The sequence below is a fragment of the Squalius cephalus genome (genome assembly GCF_949319135.1).
Source record: "Squalius cephalus genome assembly, chromosome: 23".
NCBI classification, from domain to species: Eukaryota; Metazoa; Chordata; class Actinopteri; order Cypriniformes; family Leuciscidae; genus Squalius; species Squalius cephalus.
Genome location: NC_137144.1, coordinates 13,169,255 through 13,187,465, shown reverse-complemented (window position 1 = coordinate 13,187,465; position 18,211 = coordinate 13,169,255). Strand labels below are relative to the sequence as shown.

The following is an 18,211-nucleotide window of genomic DNA, read 5'->3' as shown; positions in this document are numbered from 1 at the left end:
CTTCGAACAAGACCGACTCGCAATTATCCGGGTTAACCACTCACTGGCTCAGAACCATTTGTTTCGAACACGTTCGATTTGTAACGAGTCGAACATCGATGAGCGCGCTGATTGGGTAAGAGCATTTTGGAGGCAACCCAGAATTTGACTGATTGTGGTAAATAAATGTAAGTTACTTTAACAGCGAATAACAAAAATGTTAGGCTTATACTAAAGATGTTGAGAACCGTGATATACTGTTTGTGAATTTGTGTAAAATATTATTTGGAAAATATTTAGTTTCAATTGTTACATCATATTATATTTTCTACTCACTATAGTACTGTACTGTTAGACGTATAATTTATTTTTTTATTTTTTTATTTAGTATAATATGACACTGATTTTCTATAAACTTCATTTAAACATCTAATCTAAATCATGGCAACAACAAACTGGACAAATTAAATGACAGTAAATAACTTAATAAATCTTAATAAAATACAGAAAAAAAATCTGATTTGCTTATAGCAGCCTTTCTTAAATATTTTAAAACAATTATTTAAGCCTTTTCATTATTATAACACCGCTAACCTACCTCAGTGTCCTCAGAGTTATGGCATGATGTACTATGGTATGGTATGTATTTATTATGGCATATATCTCAAAATATCTTATTCCATTATTTTTTAGTAAAATAGGCCACACTCTACATATCTCATCAGCTACAGGCAGCCATGTTGAATTCAAAAATACATTTTTTGACATTGGCACTCGAGACTACATTTATGGTTAATTTGGTACAGATCGGGCCAAAAACTTAGGAATAATTCCCAAATGTAGTTTTGTTTATATTTAATATCCTTGTTAGAATACGTCTCTTAAACCTGTAATTTTGAATGTAGAGCACGTCCTGTCGTCATATTAATCTGTCATATGAGCCCAATAGTTGCTTGATTGCAAAAACACTGTAAGAAACATTATGTTATGTCAGACCTCCCAGGAAAGCTATACAGGAAAAAAATATATAGGCTATATCACAAGATGATGCACTGATTCTTCAATACAAAATGCATTCATGCCTACAACATAATGTAGTCATATTTGCTTTAGCGTTACACACACATCTGTTTTTCAGCATGCAATATAAAAAGATATGGTATTTGCACTTTAAGTCTTTAACGGCAGTCTTCTCGACAGTTAATAGCCTGAAATGGATTATTGTCTTAGGTAATCACACATAAATGGATATATGGAGCGTGTGGAAGTCATGTCCATATATCCGGCAGTTCAGGCTCTTTGATGAAATCCGTGTTTTCCTCTAGTGCAGCGCCACACCCCTTGGAATCCGTACTGTACTTCAAAGGCATGGCAACTCGCGATGCATGAGTGTTACGTTAGAGCAGTGCATTTCAGTATAAAAGGGACTGAACTATAGCAAGGATGAGCATATTGTTCTTCTTGGCAAAATCACCTTAAGCTGGATCAGTAGATCTAATTATGTGTGATCAATACAGTTTAAATGTAATCCGAATGATTGAAAGTATGCATGTCATTTATGCATCACCACCGTCACATGTACTCGAGCGGCATTGATTGAGGCAGAATGGCGCATGCAATGTGACACATATGCACTTTGACCTAGTTTTAACAATCTATTAACATCATCAATCAATCATGACCTTAGTGCCAGTTGCTTTAAAAAACAACAACAACCGGATTTGTTTTGACCTGGAATGCGTTAACTTCCACGTTTATTTAGCATAAATTGCTTTGAAAGTTTTGAATCGGTGTCAGATGGAGGGAGGCCGCCGTCACTACTGCGAGGAAAAGGAAATTAGCGCTGCTGTTTGACAGGAAAAAGGGATGTTTCTGTATGCGCTGGACTGTGTCAAAGTCATATGAGGTCAAGCTGGTGAACTCTCAGTATTATATTTTGTTCTTAAGGAGACACATTCATTTTTACTATGGCGAAACCATCGGATGTCTGTTGCAGCAACACTCGAGTCAAAAGTAATTAGTATGAAATTGGATGGCGTTTGATAGAGCATGCAATCCTAATTATACAACGCAAGTTAGACATTTACGGTAACATGAAAAGCATAATTCAGCAAGACCATTTATGAAAAGTTTTATAATATTTTATAATATACAGTATGTTTATTTATTCGACAGTTAGTTGTGGTCTTTGAATCTGATTGGCTGAGAGGCGATTAGCACCATGTGATATTCCACCAGTATCAGCACTGGGACTGTTCACCGTTTGTATTACTCCGCTTGTCTCTGCGTATTCTAGAAAGGCAGCATTTCTCCCAGCAAATGTCAATGGAGGAGAAAACCAATGATAATATTTTTTAATACTACTGTTGTTGTGTCATGGAATGTAGTTTTACGAGTTTTTCAGGTGAGAATGTAGTTGTTTGAACCTCAAATCTGTGATTTATTTATAAAGATAATGCATATAAAAAAATTTGCTCCTATGTTTTCGGAGTTGTGAGGTCCAGGTGATCAGCGCTTATGTACCCCGTTGAGAACAGCCTTATCTCGGCAAGACTTTCTGACATTTGCCGCTGGCTTTCAGTGCTGGGTCAATTACTTACAAATTGTAGTCCACTACTGATTCCAAATTACATGACAATAATTGTAGTTAGTAACGTAATCCATTACATTACAATGTTAAAGGTGCTGTGTGTGATTTTTAGCGACCTCTAGTGGTGAGGTTTCGAATTGCAACCAACCGAAGTTACGGTGGCCGACAGGAAACGATATCGTAGCATCTGTCGTAGATGTCGTAGCAAGAAGAGAGTAGCCAGTTAAGCAATGGGGTTTCTTTACAAAGATGAAGTAAGAAATTATGTTTACTTAATTATTCAGTAAAACGAAATGTTATTGCGAATATTATTGTTACTTGTTCATCATTGTGTCAGTGTTTTATTCGCTAACTTTAGCTAGTCTCATTGCACGAAGAACAACAAAGTGACGAAACGCGTTTGTCCGTTTAGGGCTACTGTAGAAAAATGTTGCGCATTTCAATGTAAGGGGACCCGCGGTGTATGTAGATAGAAATGGCTCATTCTAAAGTAAGAAAAACATAACGATTCATTATCTTATTATCATTATCATTATTCATTATCTACGATTCATAATGTCTTTATACACCACTGAAAACACAGTTATGTATGTGATATTGCATTTCTGTCAGCATATCCTCCTAAATATTACAAAGTGCACCTTTAAGTGACTTTATGACGTAATGATTAGCCTAATTTGTTCGTCAGGAGTTAATTTGATATGCAATGTTGCAAAGTTGAGAAAAAACTTCTCAATAGTGAAATGATTTCTGTAAATCCAGTCGTCAAATGCTTTGTGGCCTCTCAATTTTCCATAACAGCCACCTGACTAGTGGCTGATCTGTGTGTGTACTTTCACTGACTTTCTGAATGTATATAAATGGTATGCTTTTTTAGAAAGAAACATTTAAAACATTAAAAAAAGAAGAATTAGGGAGAATCAATAAATTATGAATGATTTACTGCCATTTTGTGAATAATATGTAATTATGTAATCAGTAAAAAATTACTGTAGTTTGATTACAAGTAGGCTATTTTAAATTGTAATATAATCTGATTACAAGTACTTAATTTTTGGAATCTGATTACGTAACATTAATCAGTTAATTCCAAGCAATGCTAGCTTTGATGTCTCGGTAGTGGCTAAACATGAGATATTATTCATTTTGGGTATTTCTAACGGGCAATCTTTGGTCTCATGATGAATCTGTTATTTGTTCCCGGGCAAATAGTTTCGACTGACACCTGTCATGTGAAATCCACTTAACCATTGAAAGGATGCTACAACAAAGATATCGGCGCACACAGACATGGCAAACTGATTTAATATTTTTAGGAATTTATGACTTGTCCTAGAGAATGAAAGCTATACTAGATTCAGCCATGCAGGTAATAAAACACTCTCTCTTCCTCTTAACTGAAGCAGCCCATTTCTTCGTGGCTAGTTCTGAAATGACGTTTTCTTAGTAATGGATGCTTGGACTCAATTTTAAAACTGTCAACTTGAGTTTTGAATCTGTGGCGGAAGAAAGTAGTTTTTTTTTTTATTAGTTTCAATTCTTGCATTGAACTGTTATATAAAAGAAATATCAAGCAAATAGTTGTGTGCCATGGCTATATATCCAATTTTAACATTTCAATTACCTTTGCCGTCCTCTAGCACTAACTTGAAGTTAATCTTTTAATAACATTAATAATTGAATTAGTCACAACACTGTAAATTGTAATCTTTAGCAAATTTTTAAATGAATATCCATTTTTCATACAGTAGCCTACATTATAATATTGTGATGCCTACATGCAATTATAGCTTTTAAAATCATTAGTTTCAGTTTTTCATGTTTTATTTGCATGATAAAAAAGAATTTTATCATGTATAGAATTTAAACGTCGGACATAACATGAAAAGCTTATCAGTATCAGCCATAATTTGAATATCAATGCATCCATGAATATATCCACGTGCATTATTTCTTAAATTTCTTTTGATCCCACAAGTCTAATTTGGTTGCATCCTACTAATTCATGAAGTCTGACTTGAGAAAAGGCCTCTGGTACTCCGACTTGACACAAGAGGAAGGATGTGTGTTTTTGTGATGAAAGGGCACGATGGGAATTAAAATGCATGATTAATGGACAGAGAGCTTGATGGTAAAGGTTATTGCTCATTATGTGTATTGATTATGTTCTGCTGCTTTTTTTCAGCTGGGTAATTTAAAGATGTACTGTGCAACAATCGTATCTTGATAAAACAAGTTTCCCATGATCTCAAAATTGGTTGTATGCCCACTTTTTGAATATGCAATTGTGAATCTAGAATAAACAGGTCAATTTGCCAAGTTTGAAAGTATGAAATCGTGTTTGAAATTATAATTGGTAATGCTCTTTGCATAAACTGCAATATTATGCAAATTATAAAACTTAAAAAATTGTTTCCATATCATCATCATAAAAAAGAAAATACAGATAACACCTGCTTTCTTCTGGTTGTATATCCCCATATGTGAGGTTATAATTAGCTCTCCCTCGAAGTGTCACAATCTGGGATGCAAGTTTTTGCTTGCCAACTACATCTGATAAAATGTACGACACCAGTGACACCACACGCTGAGGACAAAACAAGAATATATTGGAGAGGAATTGGAAGAAAATGTAAATTCATGTTAGGTCTGGCTTTGACTTGATTGTTCAAGAAACAAATTAGGAGAAATATTTCAGATGCTGCCATTTCTGTGCTAGTGTACATGAATATCTCATGAGAGTTGACTAATTGACTACATATAGTGAGTAGTTGGTTTATATTTCTTTTTGCATTGAATTTTTAGCTGCTGTCGTGTCAATGAACATTGTATTTTTAAGATATAGTCTCAAGTTAAAAATAGTCTAACAATAAAAACACGTCTAAAGACACCTTTCAAACGGTTGCGCTCCAGCTGTATTTGAACGCATCTTAAGCAAACATACCCATATAAATGTGTCCGATCAGGGTGAAACCATAATTATGCAAAACAAGCCACCAACTAGTCGATTTTGAAACTATCTTGTTTTGCAGATCCCTAGTATCAGGATTCCTCACGTTTCTCACTGTGTTGGAAAAGTGAAAGCTCAAAGCAGCTTTGTTTTGCTTATTGCCAATTATATTTCATCCTTCTGGTGACCTTGTGCTCTAAATTATGAGCGATTCAGTGACGAGAGCTTTCTGAATGATAAAAGTGATGTTTGATTCATGTAGTGGTTTTATCCAAGTTCAGGAGCTCCGAGAACTGTTGCGTTAATGCTTAGTCGTAGAATTACTAACGAATCCTGTGACGCCCCATCAATAATGTATTGATCGATTGAGACAAAGTACAGCACTTTCAAGACACTGTAAAAACCAACTACCAACTTCATTCTATTCTCCTCTGGAGCTGGTATGAGGTAATATGATCGGGTAATTAATGTGAGTAATATCAGCTTACCTCTTGATACATTCCCCGTATGTATTTTCACAGAGAGGGTGTAATTAAAATCATGCCTTCTGAATGTGTTTTTTTCTTTTTTGTGCATTGACTTGGATCAAGGGCCTGCTGTTAAGGAGGTCATTATCAAATAGCTTTGGATTACATTGGGCTGTTATGTCTTGGGTAATTTAAAGTTCTTTTAGCGTAAGGCTGTCCTCTAAAATGTCAATAGTGAAAAGGCAGGAGGTCGTTGTTTGACTGTTGTGGATGGTTGGCTAATCTGGCTATACACATTTTAAGCTTAAACTAACACTCTTAAATAGGCCTGCAGGCATTAGCACTGGGACATTAGCATGGTGCTAATGATGTTGTGATGATCCTATAACATTATGCCATGTTTTAAAGGGTATAGGGAATTAGACCAGGATAAAAATCAATATAGTTATTGGTATGGTTCATCAAAAAATTGACAATTCTGTCAGATAGTATCTTGCTATTTCACTAGTATATGGCTTCAGAACATCTAGTTCATGAGTGAGATTAATAATTTTATGGTGCTTTTTTGTCCTTTATGGAGCTTGAAAGCCACTGGTCACAGTTTACTTTTATATGTAAAAGAGCAACTTGGACATTGTGCAAAATACCTCCTTTTGTGTTTCATAGAAAAAGAAAATGGAAAGGTCAATTATGATAATTTTTTTTGTGTGAATTATTCTGTTAAATCCATTGAAACTACCAAATACTCAAAAAGAGAATTCCAAAATTCCCACTTAAGTATTCCACAGGATCCTGATGCTCTTTGGCACACTGAAAAAATCGTAGTGGTAGACCAATATGGCAGCCAAACTGACCATTTTAAAATGGTTTCTGTGGGGTGACGTTTTGTGTAGCTGATTTCTGAGGCTCTTGATTATAATCTTTATTGCATATGGTTCATTAGGCTAATTGAATGAAATTTATTCACTTCACTTATGGAATTGATTCCGAGTAATTGGTTCAAATCCTAATACGCTGCGGTCGATTTGCTTGGTTTACTATCAGTTTAGTTTGATGTGTTTTGGTTTGGTAAATTAATGTTTTCTACTGTATTGACAGCTCTTACTAAATACTTCATGAACAGTTCTGAGCCGGACTGATCTGATAAAGCGTTGTGTTTTCTGCATTGTAAACCTAGTCATTATGAATACAATGGATGGAGGGATAAAGTTTCTTGCAAGTTAGACTAACCGGGTAATGGACGCCCAATTTAATGGTATTCATTGTAACAGCTGGTAATTTCCCTTTAACACGATTCAAGAGCTCTAAACGATAAGCTGACTTTTAACTACTGACTCTCCCTTTCCCTCTGCAAATCACTTAGCAAGTGCTTTCCCTCTTTCTGTTGTTGGAGTTGTTTCATCTCCAAGAATAATAGGCCTGCTTGGAATTCCTCAGGAAATGTTTAGTCACTGGACCAGGAGACAAAGGGTTCATGGCTCATCGTCAATTGAGAGAATCAGTGTGGAGTTTGTCCTGAAATGAGCGTGAACATTTGGGTGTTTTTATGGTTGTACTGTTTAGTTTTAGTTAAACCTTTTGGGTTCTCTATCCCACTCGTATGCTAGGTTATTTCATCCCAGCATAGATTGTTGAATACTTGTCTGATGAATTCCCCCCCCCCCCCCCCCCAAATCCACAGGGTACCTTTTATAACAGAAACCTTGGGGACAATTTCTCTTTTTTCGTTTACTCAGCCTCATTTTGTTAAAAAAAATGTTGTATGACTTACTTTATTCTGTGGGGGATAGAATTGTACATAGAATGAAAGTCAGTGGGGTTCAGTGTTGTTTTGGACCAATTGGCTGACAAAAACACTTGAAAAATTCTGCAAAACATCATCTTTTATGTTCCACAGAAGAAAGAAAATCATTCAAAAATGTCATATCTCAAAGACAACAAAAAAATCTAAATTGCCCTAACAACTTTTCCATCCAGAACTTGTGGGTGGTAATAACAATATTATCCAGTAATATCATAGCCTAAATTGTCCTACCTTACTTTCTTTCCCAGTGGATATTCAGCATCACTCTGCAATTTGCCACATTGTGGAAGTTATATGCATTGTGGATCCTGTTTTCTTTTACACTAAAAGATAATTTGTGAATCGTGAGCTCCGTCAATTATTTTAATTGCAAGGATCAGTGTTGACTATGATTCAAGCAGTTAAAATTAGCTCAGGCCAGTAGATAACAGGGAGAAATGTAGTGCTGTATCTTTTGTTCCGTGAGGCTGTTTAGGTTGAATAGAGGAACTTTTAATCGGGCTTGTCCATGTGAGTCGTCCTCATTGAATGTTTCCTCGTCTGGCCGGATCCTGCTTGTAAAGGTCTCGATGTGGATTGTGTTATTGTCAGGTCTGGTACTCTGTGGATTTGTAGTGTACAATAGAAGAGGACAATGTGGTGTTGTTTGTTTAGGTCTGGTTTGCATGCTTGCGTCAAGAGCAATCGATGAAAATTGTTCCATTGAATAAATAATGCCTGAAAGCAGGGACGTCAGCATAATTTACAGCGCTATACTCTAAAATCATTAGCGGTAGTTGTGTGCCAGCTCTCATCAAAGTCAAGATGACAAAATCTTTCCCATGAGTCCTTTTGTGAACCACACCTCCACTCGTTTTGCCTTTCTTTCCCAGTGTTTTTCCAGAAGAGCGAAACTCGGCAGAAGTGTACAGCACTGGGGGGTGGGAGGTGCGGTTCTATGGGTCTCATTGTTGGAATGATTCTCTCCCCCTCATTTACGTTTTCCAGCTCTCCACTCATTTCCTCTCACCTCTCCTCAAAGTCGGAGAGCACTCCGAGGGGGCTCGTCTGGGATCGGAAGTAAGCAAAATAAAGGGAAGACCAACAGAGTGTGTCCGAGTGTTCGGGCGGTGCTCTGTGATTATACAGGACTCTATCTATGTAGATGTGTTGTGGTTCTGTTGCTGGGTTACTGCTCAGGGAGTATGGGGTGATGGGAAAGTAAGGAAGTCACTGTTTGATCAACTTTGGAAGGTTAGTACAGTTGCCAGGGGTTTTACCCTTAGAGAATTATTGTTAGAAGATTGTTGCTGTTGATGGTTGACAGATGTTGATTATGTTAAGAATCAAGGTGAATATGATTGCTAATATGAACATGTTAATGATGACAACAGTGTTGAAGATAATTCCTCTTCTATAGGATGCAATTACTCCACTTACGCTGCTTCATCATTATCATCATCTGTGGTATGTACTGTATATGTGCTGAAGACTTTTTTTTAGGGTAGAAATTAGCTCTGTAACTGGTAAGACCTTAGTAACCAGGTCTTTTACATTTTCTGAAGAAATTAAACTCCATAACATGATTCTGGGTCAGGCATCTTCAACCCCGCTCCTGGATATCCAGGCTGCATTCCACTCCAAATTTATATGCCCTTCACACGCTACCTTCCCTCCCTCCCTGTGGACTCAGATGTGCGTTATTGCTTACGTTGCACGAGGGCCCACTACTGGCGGAACTAAATGGAACACACTAAGCTTTTAAAGTTTTTAAATTTTTTTTTTTTTTTTTTTTTTTACATATAATTTTTTTTAAAGTTAAAGTTTTTTTTAAAGTTGTTGGAGAAAATATATAAAATCCTATAGGTATATGACACAAACGAAAAGAAAATATCCATAGTATAAACTTTGACTGTGAACATAAGGTAGCAACAAGTATTATGTGACTAAGGGGCTGTTTACACTACATCATTTTCAACTAAAAACGTAAAACTTTTTATGCACAACAGCGTTCGGGTGCCTGAAAACACACATTTTTGAAAACGGTCTCGTGTAAACAACAAAAACGCAAATCCCTGAAAACGATGATGTCATGCACATGCATATTATGTTCAATCTATAGTGTTTCTAATCTAATGGCCTAGCAGCAGAATACAGCGTTTTTTGTCGTTTTCACGGATCTGTGTGAATGGGGATCGTTTTGACAATGGTGTCGTCTGTACGCGGAAAACTCAAAGGAATAATGTATCCGTTTTAATCTCATCGTTGCCTTGTAAACATACCTTTAATCTTAATATAATTAAAATATTATACACTTTTATGCGATTAATTCTCAAAATGATTAATAGCCTATATCATACACTACAGTTACGCGCAATCTGCTGTGACATCACAAAATCAAGTTGAATTGTATATAGAGCTGCTTGAAGTGCTCCCTCTGTCAAAATCAAGGGGACGAGGGCCTATCCAAATAAACTTCTCTTGCCCGCTTGACAAAGTGGAACTCACTTCAAAATGGTGGGGAAGTGCTTAGGGAAGTTCCCGAGTGTATGTCTAAAAGCAAAGTGGAACGCACCCCCAATGTCCTGCAGAGTTTAGCTTAAACCCTAATCAAACACACCTGAATCAGCTAATCAAGGTCTTCAGGATCACTTGAAAATAAAAGACAGTAGTGTTGAAGCAAGTCTGAGTTAGGACATTGTATCTCTAGGGTTTAAGATTCCTGTTCTAGGATATCATGGGTGGTTGCTAAGGTGTTTCCATGAAGTTGCAAATGTGCTTTTAAGCACATTACTGTGTAGATTCTAGTGTGTTCTGAGTGGTGATACGTACAGTATGTGGTGGTTACTTACAGGCCCAAATCAAAAGATTTCACTCTAAGTGATATTCTTGTCTCTGGATATGTTTGTGGCTTGATTGGTGTGGGAAGACTAACATGCTGAAGTTACAATGATTTCTGTGTCTGCCATTGTGCAGTTAAATATGTAGTCCCATCTCAGTTGCACACAATCAGTTGAGCCATAAGTTGACACATCAGACCGCTTAAACAAACATAGTCATGTTTTGATAGAACCTCAGAGACAGCGTTTACACTCTTTGGGAATATAGTAGTTATACTTGGATATAATAAGTTTAAATTGGTTTATTTATTGTTAATTTTATATTGCTTTCTAGGTTTCATATTCTCAGATGTAGCTTTTCTTATGCAATAAAGATTAATAAAGCTGAAAAGATACAGTCTGTCAGATGTTTTTCTTTTCATTTCTAGTTTGTCACAAAATGTCAATTTATTGAACTTCACACTGGGGTGAATTTATTCAGTGATATTGTATTGAGTCAAGCAGGCATACTGTTTTATTCCTGACCTTATTGTTCCCTGGAGAAGGACAGCAATTACAAATATTGGCCCTTGTGACCTCTTTTGACCCATGGGTCAATTCCTTGTGCAGCCTTTTTTATCTTAGTCCAGAGGTCAGGGGATGCATGCGGGTAGGGTAGACTCAACATAAAGAGACATGCTCTTGGGGTTTATTGATGGGTTTTTAGGGCACGGCTTGTAAGATTGCTTGTGCATTGAGGAGATTCCGGTAAACTGCTTGGAGAAAAAGCGTTTACACGTCGTTCTTTCATTAATTTTCTGTGGGAGGTCATGAGATACTGTCTCACACGCACTGGGGCATTGTGGAAAAGAGCAGTGGTTGACTCCCTCAGGCTACTGTTCACACAGTGTGAAAATGAACTCTGGGAAATTGAAACTTCGAACTGAGTCGATGAATCTGTGAAGCTTCTGTTAAACGAGACTTTTTCTTCATCCAGTTTACACAGATTAAAGAAGTCTGTTAGCCTGGCTAACGTCAGACCAAGTCTCATTTGAGACTTGGTCTGGGAACCACGTGTACATTTTCTCGTATTTGAGGCGTGGTTTACGAATGCCCAGAGCCGTTTATTGGGCGCTATGAATGTCTATCAAATGCGCCTGTATGTAGCTCATAGCCAATCGCTTCAATTATACCAGATGACGTATGTAGAGTGACAGAAATTCGACGAGGAAAAAGACGATGGGTCAAAGATTTATTTGTACACGATGGCGTTTAGCGAATATTACCGTTTGTGCAAGATAAACATGAGGGTAGAAGGTAACGTCGAGTCTGATATAAACAAACTGCTTCGGTGTCGTCATCGTCTTGCTGCTCCCTCCCCGTTCTGTGATTGGTTCCCTTTTTCAGGGGAAAATTTGGTCCATGGTGTCCAGACTGCCTAGCAGCGTGAATAAAATCGCGCTGCGAGCAAGGCAGTATGGGGAAACCCAGGCTAGAAGTCTGTAAGACTGTATCGCACATTTTTGCATTTTGAAATGATTGATTGGTTAGCAATAGTGCTCACAGTTTTAACTAACCTCCTGAAAAAATAAACCATGCTTGCCTAAACCAACCTAAACTTTCAGAACAGAAAATCAGCTTAGGTTGGCTTAAGATTTGTGTGTTTTCATCAGAATTGGGAAATATATGTAGTATATCGGTATCAACCAGCATCTCTGCGCTCCTTCTGTTCTCTCCAGCTAAGAGAGAGCGTGCCCACTGTACATTTGGCAGTGTCACCATGACTCCAGTCCATTAAGAGAATTAGCATGGGGCTCTCCCGGGGCCATGCTGGATGGGATTGCCCCACCAATCAGCACACAGACAGCCCCACTTGGCAGCCCGTCCCCTCTGAAGTCGTAGGTTAATGACAGGGCTGCTTAAGAGATTTCTTACTGCACAGCTCATTCAGAATGAAGCGGAGAGAAGAAAAGGCACGATAAATCGATCCGGTGCCGATGGGTGTCTGTCTGTTCTTCCTGCAGAGGCATTGATTCTGTGATACTGAAGCTTTTTAATCAGCATTTGCGGGTAATGAAAGGCCGCCGTGGCTGCAATGTTTATTCTCACTGGTTTATTCTCATAGCTATACAGTGATTTCTCGAATTAACTGAATTGTGATTACACCTCGTGTGTACGAAAGAATGCAATGGAATAAGAATGCGCTCTTGTTACTGGTTACTTTTTTTAGAGAATCACATGCATTTATCACCTGCCTGTAAGATGTCCTTGTCCAGTGTCTAGAAGACAACTGAAGATGTCATGCCTGTTCTATGTTTACTGTTGGGAATACTACTAAGCTCTTCTGTGACAAGTTGCTGATCCAGCAACAACAGCTGCAACCTCTCTTCCTCTGCCTCTCTTTCTTCTGCCTACCTCCTTTCCATTCCTATCTTGGAATGGTTTCACATCTTTTCCCTTTGGAAAATGGGTTTCCTTTCCTTTTCCTTTCCTTTTCCTTTCCTTTCCTTTCCTTTCCTTTCCTTTCCTTTCCTTTCCTTTCCTTTCCTTTCCTTTCCTTTCCTTTCCTTTCCTTTCCTTTCCTTTCCTTTCCTTTCCTTTTTTCCATTCCATCCCATCCTATCCTATCCTATCCTTTTGCATCAATTCCTATTTCTATGCCTATCCTATCCTTTCACATCCCTTTTTCTTTGCATGTCCTACACTGTTTTTGCATCCATTCATATTTCTTTGCCTATTCCTTTCCTTCGCATCCCTTTTTCTTTGCCTATCCTATCCTTTCATATCTTTCCGGATCCCTTTTTCCTTTCCTTGCCTTGCCTATCCTATCCTATCCTATGCTATGCTATGCTATGCTATGCTATGCTATGCTATCCTGTGCTATCCTATCCTATCCTATCCTATCCCGATTCCTATTCCGATTCTGATTCCAATTCTGGGAGTCACGATCCGATTCCAAAACGATTCTTGATCTACTTTTCTTTTCTTAATTATTCTTATTAATAAAACTTAAAATATGTTTTTATTTAATTACACATCTAATAATTAGTACTTTTGAAAATAATTACACATTAAAACATTTAATTAAAACAATTGCATGTAAATACACTGAATAAACTAATATAGCTTCAAAACATAAAAGCTAGTAAATAATAAAGAGGAACAAAACATCACAAGCAATAAACAAAGAGCGCTTTCAGTATTTAAGAGTAGGCTATCTGAACGTTTTCCCTTCAAGAGCTGTGGGAGATCTAATAAGCTGCATTCACACTAATGCACAGATCTCTTTTGAAATGTAAGATGTGTTTTGTCCTGTCTGTTTAATCCCTTAAGACATAACTGACTGTGTTTACATTCATTTCGTGTCATAAAACCATTTTGAGATGCAAGTACATTTCACCACTTAACTGGTCGCCTGAACAATTAGTTAACTAATCAGTCTTTAGGAAGCTCTATATAATTGGTTGGTATTAGGTTTCAAGATTTCGAGATTTGGATTGATTTGAGATTCACCTGATCGAACACATTTCCATAGGGGTTGTTGGAGTAGTAAATGGAGCGCAAGAGAACAAAATCCAAACGTTTTTTTAGGGGAATAATTAAAAAGTGCAACTTTTCATAAATTACATTTAAAAAAATGTACATTTACATTTAGCTGACAATTGCAACACATCACTACATCCTCTGTGTTGTCAGCACCTCGCTCTCAGACTTGAATGGGATGTGTGCAAACACAGCATGCTTTCACCTGAGGGATACAAATAGCTTGGGGAGAGAGCGAAAGAGAAAGGACTTGTATTGTGTTAGCATAATGCATTTTCATTGACCTTGTCATAAGGTCATAATTAGGTTTTGTTCCCACTGCAGATAGTAGTGAAATGGACTCTGCACTCAGCTTTTATATCAGAGAAACGTGCAGTGGCTTGCTTCACAAGCTCTTTGGTCGGGCTGTTGTGCTGTTCTGATGTGTCTGCAGTGTGGACGATCTCACTGCAGGGCCTGTTTAATTCTGCACATGAGCTTTTTCATTACCCTCTACTTTAACTGTCCGTTCTAATCGCCAGAGCAATTAGCAGCCCGATATGGTGCATGAGAGGGTGGAAGAAAAGATAATGTCAGGATCTCAAAGGATTCTTGCCTCCACAGTGTACTTATGATTATTTTGTCCTCTAAAATATAAAGACTTCATGCCTGGGAACAAGAATAGCTGAAGACAGCTGCTCAGTTCTCCAGGTGACTGTGTACAGAGCTGTTTGCCTGTTGTGTATTTATGCCCTTAATGAAGAACAGGGGGGAGGACATATATCAGGGCAGAGGGACGATCAAAGAGAAGTGATGAGTGAGTCGCCTTTGAGGTGCTTTTGTATCAGGTAGAAAAGGCACTGTATCGTATTACAGCATACTCAAGAACTGTATCCAGTGTCCTGCATGTGTCCATGTTCCTATGTTGATTATTACTGACCTATGCATTGTGACCTATCTATCTATCTAACTATCTATCTATCTATCTGATAGCATATATAATAGTATATTAAGCTTTGCTGCAGTATCGGAATTGCTATTGAGTATCATGATATTTTAATGGTAGTTGGAATTTTGTTCCTCTTTTGAGGACTTTTCACTGCATTACCAGGGCTTGTGTTTATCTGTAAATGGTTGCTATTATTTGACATTAAACATGCACAGGTATGGTACCCTCAGGCTAACCTGACTCCATGAAATGATGTCCCAGAAGTTCGATGTACGACCTCATGTTGTTCTGTTTTCCCATTCAGTTGCTTGTTTGAAACAAAATCTCAATGCAAAGGGACAAAGCTTTGTGTTTCCCCTCACAAACTCAGTTTGAATTTTAATTACCAATGGAAATTTAAGGAGAGTAAGTAAATCTGTGCTATCCTCCTTCATCTCCAAGCCAGGAAGCTCCGTGGAATTCAAGCAGTTCACAGGGGCGCAAAACAAATAGGCTGAATCCCAATTTGCATAAAATATGTCCTATATAGTATGCAAGATTAGGATTAGCACATCCCAAAACACATTTTAAAAAGACAATACTGGGATGATGATGTACTGTTTGATGGATTTTCAAAGTATACATCCGTGCATGGGTTTTTGGCTAATTTTACCCATAATTCCTTGCGCCCACACATGATGTTTGTCCACGACTGTTCTGTTTTGGGGTATTTCTCTCAATACAGGCATTTTGGCTCACTTCCTATGTAAAAAAGTACATATATTGCTGTCTGAATACTTAAAGTATTTAGTCTTGCACTTCAGCTATAACCTTGTCTTGTTAGCTTGACACAGTTGGGCTTCATTTGGAACCAAAACACCATTTTATTTTTCCCTCTTTACATATATCTTGCTGTTTCTCATCCTTGTGTTTAATATGTAATACTCTGCTTATTAAAGTGCGCTGTATTCATGCGCTGCCTCATTATATGGAATACGAACAGAATGTTGGCCCCTTGAGAGCTATGCTCATGAATGCTGGCTAAAGGGTGTCTTTTATTTATGGTAGAGGAGCACAAGGTACTATGATTCACTGAGGCCATTGAGTGTGTTAATATCAGTGGCAGATAAATGCGCGCTGTATGGTCACAATAGGACATAAGTGCTAACATGTACCAAAGATGCAGCTAAAACGAGTAGAAATCCTGTTTAGAATGTAATGGGTGGAGAGAGATGTGGTGTAGACGGTCTTGTCTTGCAGACAAAGGGATGAGTCACGTGCTCAAAGGTTCATATAATGCAATAATGCATGAGAGAGATATAGGAAATTTAGACAGGTGGGGTTTGCCGTTTGCAATGGAGTTGCACGAGCTTAGACATGATTCAGTGATTATCCCGCTCCACCTGCATCCACCCCTCCAACTTAAAGTTGTGGAAGACAAAGGGATGATGGTGAGTGGATGGCAGAAAACCTGTTTTAAGGTGTGTGATAAACAGCTATTGGTATTGCGATTAGATGGAATCTTTCGATTTTTGCACAGTTCTGGTTAATCTCAGCACACCCGCAGACCATTCTCTTTCCGTCTGATGATAATATTAGACAAAAATAGCAAGAGCTTTCCATAATTTACAAGCTCCAATCTTGATTGGCTGAATATACACAGTTTCTTAAATACAGTACGTGTTTTTAACAGTTTGCAACTTAACAGTTCATTTATTATCATCAGTCATTTTTTTTACATGTAATTGTGCATTCTTATATTTTTAGATGGTCTTGTCATCTAACACTCACTTAAAGTTAATCTTAAAACTAACAGTTGTAAAATGTAATCTTTTTGCAAATGTAAAAAAAAAAAGACTGTACATGTTTCGTGGTGCCTTTAAATGATTTGCAAAATTTACATTTACATTTACATTTATTCATTTAGCTGACGCTTTTATCCAAAGCGACTTACAATTGCTATATATGTCAGAGGTCGCACGCCTCTGGAGCAACTAGGGGTTAAGTGTCTTGCTCAGGGACACATTGGTGTCTCACAGTGGATTCGAACCCAGGTCTCTCACACCAAAGGCATGTGTCTTATCCATTGCGCCACACCACCATTTTAAATTTAAAATTATTTTTAGTTTTTATTTGTTAAGACAAAATAGTTGAGGTCGACCAATAGTGGATTTTATCGATAACTATAACTAGGTTGGACCACACTGGCCGATAACCGATTAATCAGTCGATAGTTTTTAAAATGGATACTGAATGAAAACAAACATAACACATAAAATAGTGCTGAACTTTATTACAAAAATTGAAAAACAGTACTGAACCATGACAATGTACTGTACTGTACTAAAAAATATTAATATATGAATTATACCTTGATCATTCTTGTTAGGCTAGTTCATAATGCAATGTATTAACAAATTTTAGGAGTTACAACTTTAAAATGTTAAAATGTATTAGTAAATGTTGAAATTAACAATGAACAATACTTTTATAATCCTTAGTTAATGTAACAGCTTATTGTAAAGTGTTACCATTTCATGTAGTCTAGATCCAAACAGTCATGCTTAAAGATGGCCATTTTTAAATATCTACACAAAGGCTATAGCATTGAAAATAGATATATTTTATGTACTGTATACTCTCACATTTTAATTGCTTCTATTTTAGAACTCTTAATGATTATCTAATCAAAATAACAAAATATGTACTACAGTACAGTGACAATAAAAAAAGGACTGAAATTGAATGCGTTTCTGATTGGTTTAAATGTTTCTGTTGACTTCATGATGATACAGTTTGCCCTCTCACGTTACTAGCTTTAAATATGCAACTTTGCTGCATAACGACTGCATACAAGTGACCAGCTGGATATAAACAAATGCAAATAGATGGTAACAATCGAGACATTAAACATTTGGGTAGGACTTGCGTGTGTTTTTTTTTCACATTTTAATCGCTTGAGGTATTAATAGTACTATAACACTATTAGCATCTTAGCATCCTCTCAGCCTCGACGGCAAACATGCTACTATTCTTTCTTCACTAATGCAGCATCTAGTCAACAAATAAATTACTTTATAATGGTATGAACACACGTACAGTAGTGTACTGTATAACATACTGTTTCATTGCCTGTTTTAAATCCGCATCTTAAGTGTCCTGCTCTGTGCCCA

General features: G+C 37.2%; 1 protein-coding gene across 2 annotated transcripts in view; it reads left to right on the top strand.

Moving 5' to 3' along the window:
- Positions 1 to 18,211, top strand: part of tln2b (talin 2b) — a 173,923-nt gene that overhangs the window by 985 nt on the left and 154,727 nt on the right. The gene's annotated exons all lie outside the window — the stretch shown is intronic.